This window comes from Dromaius novaehollandiae, chromosome 12 (genome assembly GCF_036370855.1).
Source record: "Dromaius novaehollandiae isolate bDroNov1 chromosome 12, bDroNov1.hap1, whole genome shotgun sequence".
NCBI lineage: Eukaryota > Metazoa > Chordata > Aves > Casuariiformes > Dromaiidae > Dromaius > Dromaius novaehollandiae.
The window spans coordinates 27,120,150-27,135,896 of record NC_088109.1 but is presented as its reverse complement, the minus strand read 5'-3'; the positions used below and the strand labels follow the sequence as shown (position 1 = coordinate 27,135,896).

The following is a 15,747-nucleotide window of genomic DNA, read 5'->3' as shown; positions in this document are numbered from 1 at the left end:
ACAGGACTCAGTGCAGCTGACAGGATGGTGCCTGCAGGCTCCCCCCACCCCCATGGAAACTCTATCTCCCCACTCCAGGCACACAGGCCCTGGCACCAGACCCACAAGGGACACTGGGGAGTGCTGAAAGCAAATCCAGAAGCAGTCTGGTGACCTCACACAGCCCTGCAGGGGCCCTGGGTGCCCCCACAATGATGGGAAACACCCCCAAGAGCCCAGGCAATGCAAGGGAAATTCCCCACAGCTCTGTCAACAGCACTGGGTTCCCTGGGAAGCGCAGGCACTCCAAAGTACAAGGGACTCGGGGACCAGCTCCCAGCCCCGGACACAATGTGTAATCTCCTCCCCTGGGCATCATCTTCAGGCAAACCAACAGCAGGAACCACAGAAATGAGTGCAAAGAATAAAGCAACTGTTTATTGTTTTACTGCGCAGAAACAACAGCTGGAAGCAAGTCTGCCATGGAGCTCAGTGTCAGCATGTTTCCCCTTACCTGTGATGCCTGAAGAGTCATCACCACACCAGCGTCCATCCATCCATCAGGGAAGGGTCATCTCCTGCTGCTGCCCTTGATGTGGCAGGTGTCCGAGTAGCTGACAGCCTACTCCTCTGCTTTTTCCTTCAGGGATAGGATTCATCTCAGAGATGAGAGGAAAATGCCTGATCTTGCCTGTCTGCACTTCTGCCCTACCCCAGGCTAGAGCCCTGCAAGACACTTTCACAGCTCTCAGCTCACCCGTCACAGAGCTCCCAGCTGTGACACGGCTCCTTCGACTGCCCGACTGGGCTTCGGCACCTGCAAAGAGGCCAGAGCAGTTAGTTAGGGGCTGGGCAACTGCACGGCCCTCCTGCTAGAACTACTCCCTAGTCCAAGGCCCGTAATTGTTCCCACAGTTATGACTGACCCTCCGTGCTGCTTCAGTCACCCTCTCTGGCTCCATTTCATCACAAAGATGTCACAGCAGCTCTCACGGACAGGCAGGCTCGCTCAGGCACCCGGCCGCCTCCAGCCTTTGCTAGATGGTCCTCTGCAGGGAAACTCTGCCTCTGAGGGACACTCTCAGAAAGCACCGTCCAGCCAAGGCAGGATAAAAACTAAGGCCTCCAAAACCTCCAAACCCTGGAGAGATGGAGCTGATGGGAAACTGACTTGTGCTACCAGTACTGTAGATTACGGCTTTGCTGTGTACTACAGTGCTGTTGCTCATACACATGTAACCCCATTTCTCTGCTATAGCAAAGTTACTGTTGTAGCTGGCTCCTGAAAGAAACAGTAACTTGCGAAAACAAAAATCCCGGGTAAGACAGTTGCAAACTTAAGACATCAGTTGTGAAGGACCTTTACTCTCAAAGTACAAACAATACTGGAACCTCTGGACTTCAAAAAAGGAAGCTCTAGAAGGCTTATGGCCCAACACTAATAATACTAGAAAGAGAAATTGTTTGGATGGGGCCAGAACAGCAAAGAGGAAGGAGTTCCAAGGAAAGAAATGAGCTATGTAAATGAGTTTGCATAAAGGCAGACCTGACAGAAAAGTGGGCTCGATGCCAGCGTCGCGATCGCGAGTCAAGCTGCACCACGTGACAGCCCTGGCTGCGCGCGGGCAGACAAGAGGCCGTAACTGCAGACCGCGCTGACGAGTAGGACAGACAGCAGCAGCAGCTCCAGACCGCCCTACCGCGAGCGCCTGTCCTAACGCCTGAGGACTCGGAGCCTCTGCTGCTCTCTGCCTCCGCAACACCTTTCCCGGGAGCCTCTTCGCTGCCTACTACACACCCCACAGCATCTCTAGCCCACTAGTGCTCCCCCACTGCACACCCACAGCCCCGCGCCTCCACAGCCAGAGCCACCATGGAGGTGTCTGACGTGACCCAAACCAGGCCGACTGACGGCACTCTCTGGGCGCTGCTGATCACCAGCTCTGCTGAGCACCAACTGCCTCTCGACACCCGCCGCACCAGACAAAACACAAAGGAACGACAGACCTCCACCTGGACACGGGGACAGGGAGCAGAACAGAAGAAAAGAGGGGCAGAGAGCTTGGCAGAGGGATGGAGAAAGAAAGAGAAGGATAGAGACCTGGCCCCAGGGTCTGGGCGCTGGACAAAGGAACAGAAAGAGAGGGAGAGAGGGCCGCACAGATGGAGGAAGGGCTGCACAGAGGACCGGGGAGCAGAAGAGAGAAAAAGAGGGAAGGGGAGGCGGGCAGAAGACTAAAGAGAGGCAAGGAGGGAAGGGGAGGCAGGGAGAGGGACAGGGAGCAAAGGAGAAGGGGGGAGAACCGGACAGAGGAACGGGGACGGGAAGAGAGGGACAGGGAGCCGGTCGGAGCGATGGGAAGAGAATGAGAAGGATGACGAGCTGGCCAGAAAGGTGGGGAGAGATAAAGAGGGAGGGGCAGTCAGACAGAGAGATGGGACAGAACAGGGGGAAAGAGGGACAGGGAGGCGAAGAGACGGGTGAGGAGCTGAGCAGAGCTCAGCCCTGCCCTGCCCACCCCGCCATGCTCCCTCACGGAGCGGGCCAGGCCCCGGCCCCGGCCCCGGCCCCGTCCTCCTCGCTCCTCCGCCTCCTCGCCGAGACGGCCCCCGCGGGCAGGGGACACCGCGACGGCCGCAGCCTCCCGACGGGCCACGCCGGTCTCCCCGGCACCGCCGCGCCCGGCGGCCCCGGCCCTCACCCGCTGCCGCCGCCGGGGAAGGCGCCCGACCCGCCGCCATGCCGCTCCGGGCACGGCGCACGCGCGGCCGCCACGCCGCCGCCCCCCGACCACGCATGCGCGCTGCGGCCGGCCCGCTCGCGGCGCGGGGCTCGCCCGGGCCCGGGGGCTGCGGAGGCCCCCGCGGTGGCTCGGGGCGCAGGGGCGGCCTGTCCCTGCAGAACGGTCGGGCGTTGCCTCGTGTCTGAGCTAGCAGAACGTATCAAAGGGCCGCGAGCAAAGCAGGAGAGGGAAGGCATTCGGTGCAGGCCTTGGCGCCTGCTCGTCTGCTGCTACTTGCAGGGCGGGGCTGCTGTGTTTTCCTCTGGGCCCTTCCTGCCCGTCGCTCAGCAGGCGCGCGCCGGAGGAGGCTGCTCCGCAGGGCCGTGTCCAGCAGACCGGGCACAGCGAGAAGGGCCTGCTGAAGGCGAGGGGCAGAGCTCGCCCTGGCTGCAAAATGGGTCATTTCCTGGCTGACAGTGTCCAAGTCGGGTAGAGCGGGAAACGAGGGGGAGGGCAGCCCCTGTCACGCCGCGGTCTGTTAGCGACACGGTCTGGAGGCACTGAGAGGCACTGGGGGTGGGGGGAGGCGGAGAGGGCCAGATAAGGCAAGTGGTTTTACTGAACACAGTCATCATCCGCTTCTCCAGTTAATAAACAACATGAGTGGAAAAAAGGGGAAGCCAAACACATGCAAAATAAGGCCACGTGAAATAGTCTTCCCTTGAGCACCTCAGGTTCTTGGAAGCTCCTTAAACTGAAGTGCTGCATTTCAGTAGAGGGGTCCACAAGCCCACAAGGGAGGATGCTGCATGGGCATCCTCGGCATACCAGCCAACCCTGCCTAGCACGTGCTGGCCAGCGGCCTCCAGGGCTTGTGGGGGATGTGAAGGGGACAGAGCTGAACCAAGACATTTCCAGGAGCTCAGGCAAACCCGTGGCTTGGATCATGTTCTGGGTTGAAGCACGCAACCCCAGTTTATGGATTCAGCCACACAGTGGGAAATCATCACCTTGAAGTCTACACTGCCTGCAAACCAAACCCCTCAAATTCTTCAGTATCAGTGAAGTGCTTTATCACACTGAGGTCTTTCCCTGGGGTGCTGCTCCCAAGGCTGGCATCTGAGCTCAGGAACGTAACTCTGAGGAGCTACTAAATAGTATCTGCTCGTCTCAATCCACCATAGAAAGCTTTTCCTTCTCTGAGCCTCTCTGAGAGGCAAATCTTGCTCTGCTTCTCCACAACTCAGGTTAGGGTAAAAAAAATGGTGGGGATTTTGTGGACATTGTGCAGAGCTGCTCACAGAGAATGCATTCCAGCATTCCCTAAGAGTGGGATGCATTGGAGCAGGCTGTTGAATCTACTAACGTAGGGCCTTATTATGGTTAAAGTGGCTGCAAGGTGCTAGCTAGACACGGCCAAGCCATGAGGGACACCTCTTGGGAGTACTGCTTCGCATATGAACAGGTTTTATCTGTGAAGAGTTATGCTTTCCAAGCTTCTTGCATTTGCATGTAAAGCTTTGATAATCCTCTACACCATCTGTCCAAAGCAGGCACATTTAAAGACAAGACCCTTGTAGGAAATGCAAGCTTTTCCTTACGGGGGCCAGCAGTGTGTACAACTGGTGTTTGGGTAACTACAACATGTTCTCCAATGGCTAAAGCAGAGTCTAAACCCAAACCTAAATCACTGAGAGTCTTTTGAGACTATCCCTCTGTATTCAGTTGCGTGGCTGAACCACAAAGGACGGAGACAAGTCACAACCAAGATAAAGCAGTACATTAAATGAAAGAACAGACTCAAGCTAATAAAGGTAGAGGCAGTAGTAACTGGAAGTGTAAGGCAGCATGACCAAATGGTTAGGTCACCAGTGGGTGGCTCAGCCCTACGAGGGCAGCTGGGACTTCCTAAAGTGTTGGGCTTCCCGCGCTTGCCGTATGCGACAGACCCAAACACACGTGATCGAAAACATCTGCATGTCCTGAATGTACAGAAGCCAGGCTGAGTTCATGATAGAACCCTGCATTTTGGAAAACCTTAGGCAATTATAAAAGATTAAAAAAAAAAATCCCTTCAAATTCACCCAAACAAAATCTCTGAAAAAGGGTAGATGCCAAAGGAAAGTAGCAATCCTGTTTCCATGCATGCTTTCCAACAGAACACCAAACTCTGTGATCCCAAGAAGTGCATTCAGCATACACGAAGTGTTAACTAGGGCTGGTCAGTAGGGATGACTTAGTGATTATAAGAAAACCCTCTGTAGCACATATTACTCCTTTAGTGATGGCATGAGCATTCTGCATTTTTACAGGAATGTTTCTCTACTGGTCACAAACAGTTGCTCATTTCTCTGGTACTCTCTGTGCTGACATTATGGGGCAGGAGGGAACATTATTTGTCATGTGGCTGTGAAAGCATAGTGCAAATGTCCAGGGAAAGAGCTACCTCGTTTTCTTTTGCACATTAGGCTTTTTGCTATTGGACAGGATCTGGGGACTTCACTGTGTGCTGGAAGCTGTGGCCACATGCCGGATTGATAGCAAGGGAACTGAAACTTCCACTGCTGAGATCAAGTTTGCCTAAAGGGGCCCTTAGATTTTAGAAGAAAACTATACAGCACAGTATTTGAAACTGCACCACTGACAGGGGCTGCCTAAGAAATTGCAGTGCTTGGCTCACATATGCACTTTTCTCTCAGCATCAGAAATTCTGTGTGCAGAATGCTCTGCACCAGGTATATTACTCATTCCTTACTTCAAGAAAGGTTTTGTTTTGATTTCAGCAGATGTTTTCCTGAGGAAGGCCAGCAGAGTTAGGGAACGCTTTTTCTGATGAGTTACACCAGGATTGTTTTACTGTAAGATGTGTTCCACTTTCTTCCAAAGCACTCAGTAGTTGTCTTGTCTGGAGCAGTTTGTCATGTCTCCAGAAATATTTGGCCTAGTAAGTTTGTTTGAGTGTGGCAATTCTTATATTTGGATGAATTTAACACGGGAGAATCTATCGGTGTCTGCCTGGCCATACTGTTAAACTGAGAATCAGTTTGTAACCCTTGCAGGATAGGCATTTTACAAAATGTTCACGTAGGATGGGTCAACTTCTAACGGTCTAACACTGGATTGGGAATACCACGTCTAGCTCCAAACAAGCTACCATGCTTACACAGCACAGTGAAGTTGAGCGGAACTACATAAAATGGACTGAATTCCTGGAGAACGGTATGAGATAAATATCTTTCCCTATGCATCATGAAAAATCTTTCACCTCACTGGCAAGGCTGAACAAGAGAAAAAAGTTTGCAGAAAATTCGGTGAATAAAAAAGTAAAAAGATGTTATTTCCAGTGGGCCCAAATCTGTCACGTATTTGATCCTTGTCCTCCTCCATGACTCAGTGATTTCTGTCTGAGATGCTCGCATTCTTCGTGGGTTTTAAACTGATTTGGAAAGTAACTTCTTAGTGATTTAGTTGAGGACAAGGATGATGGCCTTCAAATATAGGCATGTGGATGGCCATGGGCTAGATAATATAGGCAAAATGAATTAAAAAACAGAGGAAGGACCTTTTCTGAACAGGAATTTATATTGGTATCCCTCACAGATCAAGGAAATACAGAACTATTGGGAGCTGTTGTGTTCAGGACAGGGAATAAAGGAGGCAATATTACTTTATTCCCAGCTCCATGGTTTTCCTTACAGCTCCAAAGGTCTGTAAAAATCTCTGTATTTCAGGATGCAGGCCCATAGGCTGGCCAGGTATATGTTGGTAAAAAAAGGTCTCAGTACAATAGGGAGGAGTTAGGAAACCATTTTACTTCCGCAGGGTACTTTTTGATTATGTTAAGCTTAGTCTGAATGTAGCTTGAAGGATAAGGCAGAGGTAAGGGGACAAGCCAGGGAGGACTGAACCAGGGTTGCAGGAGTTCATTCTCCCATCTGATTCTTCAAATGGTGAGGAAAAGAGTTGGGAGGATGTGATGTGACATGGCTCACCAGCTCTTGTTGTGGGAACAACACTTTGCTCACAAAATTGCCACTGACATTCAGCTGTTTGAGCATTCGCCATTCCTTTGGGTGGCCTGAAACAGTGGATCTAGCACACGAATGGCTTGAAAATGGAGGACAGCATTATTTTGGCTCGTCTTTGTAAGCCTAGCCTGCAGCATTTCACAAAGATTTCAGCAACAGCAAGACAATGACTCAGTGGAGAAAACTGCAGAGATGTCCAGATAGAAGGCACACAGCCTTGGACAAAGCTTTTATCATTCAGAACTGACAGGGAAGGAGAGGCTGCAGTGGAAGAATCTGAAGATCTGGGCAACAAACAAGGGGTATGAGGGAGATGGGGGTCAGGTTTGAGCCCAGCTAGTGATGGAGCCAGGTTTTGTGATGGAGAAAGGGGAGATATTAAAGATGTCATTTCAAGCTGTATCGAAATCGATGCATTTCAGTTTTTGGTGAGATGGCCCCACCAAGGACGGGTGACACAGGTCAGCCCAGAACGGGAGAGATCAGAATCATCATCCAAACACTGTAAATATGGAAATGTGTCTTGATATGGACAAGGCCAGAGTGGCAATCACTCTCTTCCCATCTGATGGAGGCTAGTACAGGGTATTTCAGAAACACAGAAGCCCTACCGCATTGCAAGGGGCAGGCGGTGAGTCAGAAATATGAAAGTCCAGCAGCTGTTTTCTCTTCTGTTCCTGCCATTGTGAGCAGTCATGGTGTGGAGGCAGGAAAGTGAGCAGATCACTTGTCCAATACGACGCATTTGACATAGAAAATGAATGCTGGAAAGTGGAAAAGAAAAAGGGAAATCTGTGAACTCCAAAGGTCAGTCAGTTAAACCTCAGCATTGAGCTTTCAGGAAAGACTGGAGGGGGCTAAACTCTTTCTGACATATTCAAATACTTGTCTTACTTACCCATATCAAATCCCTTCCCTCACAGTGATTTCAAAGTTCAGCATTCTTGTTGAGGGAAGACTCAACACAACAGCAATAAAGCAAGTACGGAGGTCCTTCTGAGAGCCTTAGGTTCCTGCTGTTTCTTAGTTCTGTATAAGCACTCTTGATTTCATTTTTGATTTAGTTGTACTAGTGCTGCAACAATATTTCTGCAATGGATGCATCACCGCCCAAGGGGCTGAAGAAAACAGCATGACCCTAAGTGTCTCATGCAACAAACAACCCCCTGCTTCAATTCCACTGGGACTAAGGAACAGGGTTATCCAGTTTATGTTTCAGGTAGTGATAGATTATGCTTTGCACATTTATTGTAAGAAAAATTCCCAAGTTTCTGCTGGTCTGCATAATCGGCCATACTAAATTACCAGAGTGCCAGGAGCCCCCAGCCCTAAACTGCATTAATGCCTGTGCAGTCTGTCAATGTCTCTGTCCATTGCTGTGAATAATTGAGTTTGGTGACAGGCTGGAACTTTGCTAATAGTTAAAATGCTTTTGAATTAAAGGAAGTAATGGGTAGAACAAGGAAAACTGTCTGTACATCATGTCTGTAAGCAAGATATTTTGGGCTTTGCACCTGCTTTTGGAAGTTTTTAAAAGCTCTCCATATATACTGGAGCGAAACTTTCTCTCCCCAGGATGGCTTATGCTTTTTAAAAGTGGTTGGTTAAATCCTGTGCTGATTTCATTGCAGCTTTGCTTTCCTTATGACATGCATTTTGGCACGGAGTTGCTTTCTGGTGACTCTATTCCTATACATTCCTGTATAAGGAAGGTCAGATGAACGAGGGCAGCCACAGAACGCTGATCGTTCAGGTTCTAATTTGGGGGAAATAGCGAAAAGCACTTCCTGCTGAAGAAAAGAGGTCATACATTCAAAACCTGGTGATCTGATCAACATAAGCCCACAGGAAACTCACTTAAAGGATTCCACTTGTAGGATTGCAGCCAACAAGCAAATTCCTGCTTGAACACCACAGGAGTCTGCAAGGGCACACAGTATTTCTCCAGAGATATATAAGGTCTTGCATTCAGAGCTCAGATTACTTTGCTCATCTGGGCAATCATCAGGACAATCCTCCTCCTTACAGGAAAGATGAAGCACGAGGATGTTATTAAATAGGGTTGGTCAACGTTTTTCTACTAAAGCAGGTTTTGAAAGAAAATGTGGTTCTTTGTGGGATTTTTTTTCATTAAAAGAATATCTGGAAGACACTTGGCCAAACATCAACATATTGCAAAAAGAGGTGGCCCTGATCTCCTCCAGGAGTCAAACTGGGATTTCATCTTCCATGACCCTTACATGAAGCCCTGGCTCTATTAGTCAAGAGCAGATTGCAGTTTGGTATGAGATCTGTACAGCAACGTGAGCCTGTGCTATTGACAAGATCGGGAGGATGAAATCATGAATCCCAACTCCCAGAAGCTGCAGCAGTGGCATTCCCAAATATAGTGGTTCAGATTTAAGCAGAAATATTTCAATTTTGTTTTTTCTAGAAGTCAGATTTTTCCTCCCAGTCAATTCTATTGATTTTCACAAGGCCAGATAGTGAGTTAGTGGGAATACTGAGTACAAAGATCCCCCATCTTTCAGTCCTTTAGCTTTCCCACCTCCAGCTTCTAAGCAAGGTGGCCATCACTTGAAGTAACACAGAAAAATAACATGAACAAATATCATTCATTGTTCCATACACTCTACCCTGTGGAAAAAAACTGTGTAAAATGCACCTGTCTGATCCTGATTGGTAGTTGCTGTCCTGTACTCAAAGAAAAGGGATGTAACCACTTTTCTGATGTATATGCAGATCAACTGATGCATTGACCTCTTCTTGTTTAGCCACATAAATCTTCTACAAACCTACTGAGTCACCCCAATACACAGTGTGATCACCTACATTTTGCAGTAAGCAAGAAATGCCTACTCTTGGAGTTAATATAAATTCTGTCATGAACAATAATACAACTGCAACTTGCATATACTGCTTCTGGGAAATTAAAATCTTACCTTGTGACGGCAATATGGAATATGCCCAACTTATACCATGCTTGAAAGAAAGACAGCAAAACCCTCAAAGATTCTTAGAATATGGCTTTGAAATTTCGTTTCCAGCTGCTAGCTTGGGGATAACTTTAGTTGTGGTGACAAGAATCACTATAGCTGAGCATCTCATTACATTACACCCAAGATACCATCAGTATCCACAGGGCATGTGGAATGCTGGAAATGGAACCCATTAGCTCTCAATTAGAAAAGGCAGCAGCTCCAAGGCACAGCTTTACCAGTTGGATGTCCAGATCTCCTCTGATAGCAGATATCTTTATTGTTAAAACTGCAGTTCCCTTTCTGGCTCTTTACATGAGAAATCTCACTTTGTTTTATTGGGATATTCTTAAGTAAAACAAAGAAGTGAAAAATAATGCCTAAGGCATTTCCACCTGTGAAATCCGAGATCTTCCAGCAAGCCTTGAATCTGCACAAACTGCCACAAAGCAATGTGCTAAAAATGCAAAGAAAAAGATGTTATCCACTAATGACATAGGTCTCAGCTGGTAGTTCCCCTGCTGGGTCAAGATGGAATATAGCCCAAACAGCATTTAGCTTGCAAAGGCTTCACTAAATGCTGAAACAAAGGTAGTAGTAGTCAGCAAACGCTTATACAAATCAGACCAAGCCCACGGCTGATCCAGGTGGCCTGTTTCAAATATGACATCAAATATTTGTTCATGTACAAGTGAGGGGAAAATGTGATTCTGAGTAATCTTGTCTTCTGTGAGAAAAGCTGAGAGAATAGCTGAGCACAGAAATCACAAAGAAAACAAACCAGCTGCTCTTGGTGAATGTATTGCTGAATTAATCAAACCTTAGTATTGTAACAGCTGTAGGACGGCTGAGTCACTAGAATGTAACAGGAGAGGAATTTCCAGCAAAGAAAGGAAAAGCGGCCACTGTACATGGTGCTAAGGAAACCTGGTCTGCAGCAGTGTGTACAGAGTGGTCAAGAAAGAGGAGCTACCACTAGAAGGGGTGGAGAGAAGAGCTAGACTGACCACAGTTAAACCGGAGTTACATGAGGCTGAGGTCAGAGATGATAAAACATGGTTGCCAGTGCTAGCAGAGAACTGCTGCAAATGTCACGAGAGGCTCCTCCTGACCTCGTGGCGAGGGAGCTTTCCCTATTATACTGCAGAGCCTCATGTCTGTAAAGAGCCTGTGACCAATGTAAAAGCACAGTAAGAGAAAATGAAAATCTCTCAGAGAACTGAAAAAAGATCCCAGAGGAAGTTACTTGGCCAAACAGCAAAACATCTACCATAAAAATGCCAGGGCAGACACGTGCATCCCTTGACTCTGCCAGCATGTGCTTTGCGATATTTAACCCGACATACCTTGGTGCTTTGGAGTGAATATTCACTTTCCCAATCTGAAAAGCAAGGTGATTAGCAAATATGAGTTACATCATTTGGTTGTAGGTTTTTTTTTTTTTTTTTTTTTTTTTTTTTTTTTACACTGGGTGATGAATCCTGAAGAGTACAGGCTGCAGAGAAGCACAAGGGAGAAAAACAAACAAGTAGAGATTCATCCACAGTGTTTCACCTTAGCCAGTGGGAAATGCCATTCTTGGTCAGCTCTGAAGGAAAGCGCATAGGCATGAAATGTGCAGGGTCTGAGTGAGCCTGGAACACAGAACAGGCTTTCAAAAAAAGGTGAAAGCAGCAAAGGAAAGAGAGGATAATAGCCTGTATAGATAATTCAATATCAGAGAGCATAACAGCATATTCAGTTCTGTGAGTGACAGGTCTCAGGGCCATAAAAAGGGACAGAAGGAAGCTGTGAGAAGAACATTTAAGAGCAATACAAGTGAAAGCTCCTAAACAAAGCTTCATGGCAGCCCTTATATACAGGGGGAGGGGGGCAAATGCCGATGGGGGTGTCAGCACACAAGCACAGCTGATTCTGTCCCCCCCTCCAAGCCTTCAGTGCTGGGTTGCTGCCATGACGATCTCTGAATAGGATTAAGAGGCCCTTCAGAGATGTCCTTAGCCCAGGTGGTGGCCTTTGCTAGTGCCACGATGTGTGTCATCTCCCTGTCTGAAAATGGGAAGAAGAATCTGGCCCACTGTCTCTGCCAAAAAAGGACAGAAAAGAAGCACTATCGGGGCAAAAAGGTGAAGCTTATTTAACTTAAACATAGAGAAAAGCCACACTTGCCATTAGTTTGAAAATGAGTTCCAAAAGTCACCAATTAATGAGATTGCATCTAGTATATTTTGCCAAACTCCCACTTTTAGAGGATGCAGCAGCCTCCAAGAGGCAAATTCAGAGCCACTGCTGGAGAATCACAAAAATCACGATAGCTCATGGGTTTTCTTTAGCCCTACTGACTGAATTTCAGCTTTACACACTCGTTAGAAACACCTGTCTATAATGTCAGCAATATGCTGTGGTTTCCATTCAACACCCCCTCCACACACACAGTCCACATCCTTAGCCTTCAACAGCTGGCTCGATAACAGCCATGCCCTTTCTGAGCTAATGTATATTCTCATGGGGCTTAATCTCTCTCTTCTACCCCCAGACTCACTCTATCAGACTTAGCTGTTAGTAATGGATCAGCACCAATTATACACAGTGAGATTTTCCTTTTCCAGCTGAGTGCCTCTTGGGGGATCCCGTGCACTGTCCATTCCTCTGAGGGGTGGAGGAGTGTTTCCTCGCGCAGCGAGAACATTTTGAAGGAAGTTTCTTTCCTGTGGCTGTCTGGAGGAGCTGAAATTCTCTATTTCTCTCTTTTGCTTCCATTTCGTGGCATACTTTTGGCTGCTGCTTTTAAATGGAGTCTAGCAAGAAGCGAAAGAGCACCATTTATTCTGATGGTTGAAGGCTGGCTGAAGCCAGATAAGATGTCTTTAACATTTAGTATTTTTTTAAATGTGGAGGGCTGGAAGTCAACCATCACCAACCCTGGACAGGAACTCTGTAGTGGCTGCTTTGAGAAAGGAGGAGCAGAGGAAATCAGCAGCCACCTTAGCAACTGAGTGACAAAGCAATTCAAACAATTCAAAAACAAATGTCAACTCCAAGATCTGGGTTTGGGTGCACAGGCTGAAAGTGGCAGGCATTACTACACAGCCAGTTAGCCTCAAATGGGAAACTGAGGCTAAAATGTGACCCGTGGCTCCACGAACACAATCCTGGCATCTGAACCACAGAGCTCTTTCAGACAGTGATAGCAGGCAGTCCCCCAGCTTTCTTTTGAGGCAGCCAGTGGTTTTTCACAAGGTATATTTTTGACCAGATCTGAGCACTGATCCAGCTGAAAACTAATGGGAATTTTAATCTTTTTTCTTGGTTTTGCCAGTTAAATTTGTAGCTCAGATGAGTCCTGTTCCATTTCAGACATGAGGGATGGTGCAAAGGTGGGAAGAGTGGGCAAGCTTGCTGGTTCCAGCTACAGTGCCAGGCTTATGCTGGCCTAAACTGTATGCGAAACAAAGGCATTTAATATAGCATTTTCTCTGGATGGAGAAGGAAATGGCTAAACTCAAGAATATGATTCAAGGGGACACTGATTTTTGAAAACACACACACACACACACGAGATATATACAACAGCCTCAAGTCTAAAACTTCAAAACGTCTTTAAAAAGCTATGTAAGTACTAAATAATATGACCTAGTTTAGTCTCAGAAACTCAGTCTGCTGAGGAAAGAATAATCCTGCTTCATGTAATCATTACCTAATAATGCTGGGAGTGAAGGGAACCCAGCATTGTCTTAGGACATCCGGGACACAGGACAGTGAAACTGTAACTGGGACGTTACACTGATCTATTTTGTTTCCTGTTCCAAGTTACACAAAGACTAAAAGAAAGGAAAATGCTATCAGTGGAGGAAAGGTACCAAGATTTTTTTTTTGTTTGCTCTGTTTACAGGATTCATTTTAAATGCTTCCTAGATTTTTTGCTTCAATCTGTAGGTATGGAATTTGTCCCAAATTACACCCCATCATGTTGTTACTTCTGTATTGACATTGTGCTTTTAATTTGTCCATTTAAAGGTCACTGAAAAAAAGTGAATGATTAGGAGTGGTATAAGTGCATTTCTAAAGAGCAGATGTGTGTGGGGTACAGAGAAGAGATGGCTAACCTGTACTTCCACGCAAGCCCCATCCTCGGGGATACTGACCTCCTCTGTAAAGGTGCTGAACGCTTTCAGTGGCCCAATGGAGACGCTGAGTGCTCAGGACCTTTCAGGAGATGCTCAGCAGAAGCCCTGTCCTAGTGTTTCTAGGAAACACTTCTTTGTTTCAGCAATTCAAGCAGGATACAGGGGCTGAAGCTACCACTGGCAGTTTGTGCCAATTTTATTCTTGGCTTCATCCGATTATTTCCCTGTCATGTGTTGTTAGTATTGGCAGTGCCATAAACTATCCATCAGACTACAAGTTGCACTCCAAGCCATAATTCCCAATTATTATCCAGCTGCTATATACATATCCTGTGTGGACTGACAATACAGATGGTTAAGGGAGTGCAATGTATTAAACCATGGTCTGAAATAGCCTTTTATCCTTTTGTTAATTTTTTCCCACTCTCTCCCCTTTTTAATTCTTTTTGGTCCTCAAGGAGTAAAACAGGGATCTTTAAATAGAGTGAAGGACGCACAAATAAACACCTGCCATGAGAAACATGCTTGTTGGAATGGCACGCATGTACAGCACAAGCTGTAGCAGTAGAGATCATGGATTTAAAGTGCTGACCTTTTAAATGATATTTGCCATCAGTATTGCATGATGGATAGCAGGGCTGTCAGGCCTGCCTCATCATGAAAACGTATTAGGTTATATATATTATTTTGCATTACTACAGTGCAGCTGAGAAAAATTATTAGCCCCATTTCACAGCTACAGAAAATAAACAAAACATTGGTTAAGGTATCACCAAGGTCAAAGTGGAGCCTCAAACCTTGGTTCAGTGGTGATGAGCAGGATGGCAATGCCACTCAAGCAGCACTGGATATGAGCGCTTACCAACGCAGAACCGTCCAAGAGCCTGGACCTCTTTCGTCCTATTTGTCTGCCTTTTGTCCGTCCCTGTCTGTTCGCAGTTCACTCTGAGGTCTCTTTTTCATTTCATCCCATTTGCTGCACTGCCTGACAGATATGCCTGTAAAAACCCTGTGTTTGGGAAAGCACAATGACTGCTTCCTCCACCACTTTCTTCTCCCTCTGTTTCCTGGTTGGGTTGCGACCTCAGGCCCAAGTGATGACAACCGTGCACACGATTGGTTTTTTTTTTTCCACACCTCCTCACACAGTTCCATAGACACAAAAAAGAAGAATCTCCCAGAGCAGTGTGGCCTTTAAGCTGGCAGAGTCTCATGAGCCGAGTGCAGGGGACGACAGAGAGGAATTTGCCGTAACAAATTTGCTGCCCACAAGCAAAGGCAGCTGTACAGCGAGACTCGTGGCTCACTGTAGGTCAGGAGGCACCGTGGTCAGTTTGGGCATTTCACTTGTCAGCATGTGGCACTCGTCTATTAAGCTATTAGTCCGGCTGAGACAGGGACAGGTTCCAGAGTCAGTTGTGCCTGATAAAATGCATCTTGCCTTTATCTGAGAACACCTCATCCTGCAGTGAGGACTGGCGAGCAGACTCCGGGCATGACGGCTGTGCCGGGAGACTGACAACCACACCGCTCAAGGAGAGGAATGCGGTCCAGGGAAATACTGGGCATATGGAGTGCCTATAGATCTTAATAGACATTAACTAGACCCTGAAAAATACACATTTTTTGCCCAAGAGAGGACACCTTAAATGGCCGGGAGCCAAAGTTATGCAGTTTATCCCACCTAGGGCTTGAGGCCATTGGAAAGGAGATCATCAGGCTGAGGTGGATAGCGGTGCCAGTCATCCATTGTATGGGTGGCAAGGATGCAGGCAAGGCTTCTGCCCCGGGCCTCTAGCACCATTGTAGGTCTGTGCTACCTGCACAGAAAAAAACCTTAAAACCCTTCAGCTGTGGAGCTTCCTCACTGTTATTTCCACAGGGGCCTCATTTCCATTTCCCTCAGTCTGGT

The 15,747-nt window shown here is 47.4% G+C and overlaps 1 long non-coding RNA gene across 1 annotated transcript; it reads right to left on the bottom strand.

Annotated features, from left to right (window-relative positions):
* Positions 1-395: 395 nt before the first annotated feature.
* Positions 396-2,669, bottom strand: LOC135329721 (uncharacterized). The gene is made up of 2 exons (XR_010391319.1): positions 906-2,669; positions 396-796 (listed from the first exon to the last, which is right to left on the bottom strand). It is a non-coding gene; the product is annotated as an uncharacterized LOC135329721 (long non-coding RNA).
* Positions 2,670-15,747: the final 13,078 nt, after the last annotated feature.